A 5,708-nucleotide genomic window follows, 5' to 3' on the forward strand; every position below is an offset into this window, starting at 1 on the left:
AGCTGTTCTTTAGGCATAGAAAGTCCTGCTTCCCTTTTCTCCTCTACATCAACATGTTCCATATCAGCTTTCTGTCTGAGCTCAAGCCACAGAGGATGTGGACAGTCATGTTATATCCCATTTGCTCTGTCTGCTGATTAAACAGGAAAGATTAGGTTAATGTTATGTTACCCTTTAAAAAAATCATTGCTCTTACAAGTACGTGTTTTGTGTTTTAAAGACATCTACCCATTTGAAAGAGAGTGATTACAAGAGCATAAAATCAATGTAAAGAGCAGTTAGAATTGTGCATAGCCCAAATTTTTTGTCTTTAAATCAAAAAAAATGCCTTCATATTGTATTGTATCTTGCATTTTCACACAGCTGTAGCTGGATGCTCTGGAACAGATCATATTTCATTGTCTCAGATGTGGATTTGGCAAGGAGCTTCTGTGCTGACCTGAATTCTGGAAAGTCTGAACTCTGCATGGTCCACTTCTGTCAAAAGGAAGAAGTTCACAGATAACCTTAATTGTGATAAACAATTTTCCATAGCTATTGAAAGTCAGTTGGACAGACTCTGAATACTTTTTGCTTACTTAATAGTAGTGACTCACAAAAGTCACTCACATAAATGATGTGAATTTCATAACCTTTCATTTCATTGGAATCTTGTCACCAGCCCACATTTATGCCAAACCCAAAATACTTTCTCAACAAAGTTATGCCTTACAGTGGGAAAGCACATCTGCCCTGGGCTTTAAACCCCTTCATGCTGATTATCTCATGCAGCCCAGTGGGTGAGGGGCTGGGGACCCCAGGGTCTCTGCAGGGAGCTGAGCCTCTGCTTTGGCTCAGCTCCTGCTGCTCAGCATGTGCTGAGCTCAAGGGAGGCTGAAAGTAATGTGAGAGGAAGAATTCTTGCACAAAAAAAGCTCACGCGCTAGGTGTTGGATAAACTATAACTGCATCCATGTGGTTTCTTCATAAAGAATGCTCCTGTGACACCATTTTCTCTCCTTGCTTACTTGCTATTTTCATTGTCACAGCTGCAACGTTTTGAAACACACACAGGTAAGTCTGAGGGCAAATCCCAACAGATAGTCAGAAAGCACAGCCTAACAGATTGCTTTGCCTTCATAATCTACTGCTGTAAATAAGTGTGCATGCTGGAATTGATTAATTGCTTCCTTTTCAGTGCAAGCACAATTAGCCATTGATTTGTTTTTGTCAGGCACGTTCCAGGTCATTTTACATCTCACAGCTTTTCCTAATGGCAAATGGAGGTTTACCACTCATATGAATCACTTCACTTGGTGTTTAAAAGCAAACAGGCTGTGGGAGATGCAGGAGCAACCACACTGTAGCTGGGGATGCCTTCCTGGTGCAGAGCCCCAAGGACTTGCTGCTGGGCAGGCAGGCAGAGAGAGAAAGGGCTGCTTCCTCTGCCTTTGTTTGAGCTTTCCAGAGCTATTTAACAGAAAAGTAGAGAAAAGGTCCTAACAGTGAATGTCTGGTTAACATTTCAATTTTCAGGTGGTTTTTTTTCCTCTGTAGATCAAGGTTGGAATGTATAAGCAGACCTGTCTGGAGAGTACCCAGCTGTTCCCCAGGACCTCAGTATGTTTTTTCCCAGTTGCCTCCATAGAAGCAAGACAGGCAAGAAATTCCATGTGGTAGAAATGCAGCTGGTCGGCCAGCCATAACTGATACCAAATAATCTCCATGTTTTGTTTTCCAATGATGTGTATATGACAAAAAGCTGCTCATTTCTGGTGCCTGATTTGGTGGGGGTTTTCGGTCAATGTTACAAGTGGTGTGATAGTTACACCTTTGGATGTCACAGAGGGAATTTTCCATTTAGCCATCAAGTGTCTACCTATGGCTGAAGATCTCTCTTGAGGAAGGATGATTTTAGTGTGCTTGTAAAAGATGTCCAAAAAATGCAGCTCTTTGCTTCCAGCAACCGAGTTGCAATGATCAGGAAACTCTGCCCAGTGTGATCAAATGCTAAATAATCGCTGTGCTAATTCACTATTGTTTGAAGCTCAATAGAACTAGATAGGACTCAATAAGGTGCCTTGACTGATATCTTGAATTTTTTCTCTTGAAATTGATTATAGCATAGATTATGAATTAATTGCTTTATAAAGAGGTGCAGGGTGCCACAAATTATGACAAATTTTGTCACAGGGGTCTTGCTGAGGGTGTATAGAACATCCTCAGTTTTGGTACTGACCACATGAAGTCTTCAAAAATTAGCAATGCAGAGGTCTGGTACTGAACTAGTTTACTGTTAGATCTTTTACAGTTTGTAGCTCTTGTTATTTTATTTTTTGCCAAGTATTTAAGAGCGTCTCTGGGCCCCAAAGCTTAAGGATATGGGGACAAGGAAGCTGCTATTGGTTGTGCTTCACAACCTGCCTGAGCAGGGGAGCTGGGGCTGTTTCTGAGCCTCTTAGGTGGAGACATGCTTGGTACTGCTGGGATTTCGAGCACTTGATTTTGCTTCAACTACTTCACCTTTCATGCATCCTATATACATTTAAGGAAAAATAGTGGAATAAAAAAAAAAGGGGAGAATTTCCTCTTGAGATAAATATCTCTGCACAGTCTCCCACCCACATCGCAGCCACAGGCAGCTACAGCCAGCCCTGTCTATAGCAGTCTTAAAATATGTGTCCAAACACAGCTGTGAATAATGTTTTAAGATTTGCACAGGAAGACCAGCTATTCTGTGCTGTGTGGCTGGAAGACTCTGAAAGGTTCTGGGATGCCTCAGTAAATCCAGAAGGAATGGTTTCAGCGCTGTGGAACATTAAAAGTTCTCAATATTTTAATATTTTTATAATGCAGTGACAAAAAATATCACCCAGACTAGGCAATCTTAATGGAAATATTTAGTCTTCTATCATGTGAGAAACAGACTGCAGCTCTTAAAGTCTCTTCTGCAAATTCGGAGTCAAAGGGTAATGATTCTCCACATGGGATAAAATTGATATATTATACACAGTTCTGAGGGCAGTGATTAGGAATTAGAAGATCTCACAAGGCTCCTGAACTCTTACATTTTACTATGTCAGTGATATTGCTTTAACAGAGATAATTTAATAAGTAAAACAATACTGTCCCTAAAATGGACATTCTTCATTCTTTCCACTGCTCTGGACTTTCTCTTGCATTAGACATATCAGCCTAAATTCATCCTTGCCATAAATTCCCTGGTGTGACTGGAGCAGTGTGAAGGATGTCCACATGTGCCAGTTTGCAGCCATCAACCCTTGGTGGTGAGCAGAACTGTCTGGACTGAGCAATCTCTGGTGGTTTTCTGTAATCTCATCCTGTTTAAAGTAAATGCAGACAGTGATGGGCAAAAAACCTCCTGTTCAGATGATTGTGCTTTTTGGATGTTCATTGCAAAAAAAGACCATCCCACAACTATTAGGTTGAATTAGAAATTCTTAAATTATGCATTAAGTAATTTTAGTACGTATTAACATCAGGTATATAATAACTTTCACGATAAATATAAAGTTGGGAAGAGGTCATGAAAGACTTTAAGAAAGTGGAAAAGGGGCTCTGACATGTAAATCTCATCTCTCTCCTACTGCCTAGAACCTGTCTTTGCTGCTCTGTAGCTTAGGTGGGTTGTTTTCCCCACTTGGGAGCACAGCAGCCCTATTTTTGTCATAAATCCTTCCTGTATCTAGCAGGAATGCTTCTCTTCAAAACATGTCTACACTGGCCTTGCGGGAGAAGGAATGACTGAATGACAAAAAATCTGCACTTTACCTGAGGTGGCAGGGAAACAGGTGCTCTCTGGCTGCCAGAAGGGGCCATGGGAGAGGATTGTGTGCGAATGAGTTTGGGGATGTCAAATCTCCAGGTGGTGACTCTGATGGGTGAGAGGAGATAATTCAGCAGCCCTGCCTCACAGTGAGCACTGACTTTTCTCACAGAATAATTCATTACCCAGCACTGCTCAGGAACTGTCATAAACAAGCCAAGGGCAGGAATTTTTTTCATCCTTCTCTCCACCTAGGAGATAGTATTTTGAATACAATGAAAATTTTGCATTACACCTTTTTTCTTACTGTAACAGGTGAAGAAATAGGATTTCCATATGAATTTGTCTGTTCATATAGCACCTAGAGCATTGAAATATCAATATCACTTGAGGGAAAATCTATATGTCGCTGCACAGAAGAATTTTTTACCTAAGGTTTGATTTGGTCACTGAAAATATTTTAAGCCAAGTTTTGTTTTCTGTTGCTTTACTAAGTTGTCTTTCCAGAACAAGGATGTGTCAAGACAATGCAGGAAATTATTTTCTCTCTCATTAGAAATAAGACATGAAAAAATATTTGTAAGAAACTCCCTAAAAACTAGCTTTTATTGATGGTTAATACCATGGATGAGCATGTGGATATGATGATTATTATCCAAACAGAAAAAAGAACGTGTACCCTTGCCCACTGACATCTCAAGACATTTTGCTGCCATGATGGAGACATCTGGGTCACATATATTTTAGTGACTGAATTGTGGTTTTAAACACCTTATACTTGAAGGAGCAGTTTTTCCCAGGCAAAGCAGGGAGATACAATTTATTGATTACCTGGCTCAGTGATAAACAGCACTGAGAACTGTCTTGTTGCAGTGCCACTCTGGTGTTCACAGGGGATACTTCCAAATCTGCAAATTTTCCAGGAGCACCTGAGGAAATAGTTTAACTATATAGTGGCATTTCATGCATCAGAGACTGTGGATTGTTTTACTTCTTTTGCCCTACCCTGAATTCCTGAGAGATGAGTATTGGAAAGTATGGAAAAACTAAGATGAGAATACTTGAATTTAACTGTGTGCTGAATTCTCATTTCAAAATGCCTCAATGATTCCTGGGAGATAGACAGAAACTATCCCACCTGTTCTTGTGGAGAACAGCAATATTTTTTATACTGTGCCAAGGGCAAATTATGGTGTTTCCAAGGGGCTAAGCTACAGTTGAGTGTTGTTCACTAGAAAGGGGAAATTTTCCCTCCCCACTAACTGCAGAATTCTCAGCCTCAAAATTTTTTTGAATCACACTGAAAATGAAAATCTAAAGCTTTTTCTCCTAAAATTTGATCTTAATTTTTGGGTGTAAGAAGAGTTAAGTTCTTGATTTTTCAAAGGGACCTCAGTTTGGCTCTCAAAATTTATTCTTGCTCTTTCATCTGCACACAATTATGTCTAGAAATGCATATAATTTCTTTCACTGGTTGAAGACTAAGTATGCATTTGTTGGCACAACCAAATAATTATCGATCCAAGTAATATAAAACAATTGTAAAGGTATTTGCAGCTCCCTTCACTTTATTCACAATTACCATAAAACTGAGGGAATGTGAGGAATGAGGTCTGGATTCGTCTTTGAACAAAGCAGAGACTTCTAGAAAATAGAGTTTAATTACATTCCTCCTCTTGTTGGAAAGGTTATGCAGCAGGAAAAGTCTTCTGAGTCTTTTTTTGTGGCAGAATTGTAGCCACCATATAAAACCTGTAATAAGAATTGTCAAATATAACGATTTTATGATGTCTGTTCATCATCTGGGCAGTGAAGCTTTTCTTAATGAATGCATTGCTCTGACAGACGAGGGCCAAGGAAGAAGCAGCACAAAAGCAGCACCAGGGCTTCAAGGGGAAACAAAGAGGTGAATATTTGAAAGTCAGAGTCACAAAGTTTTCCA

Source organism: Zosterops lateralis (genome assembly GCF_965231275.1).
Source record: "Zosterops lateralis genome assembly, chromosome: 3".
Lineage (NCBI taxonomy): Eukaryota > Metazoa > Chordata > Aves > Passeriformes > Zosteropidae > Zosterops > Zosterops lateralis.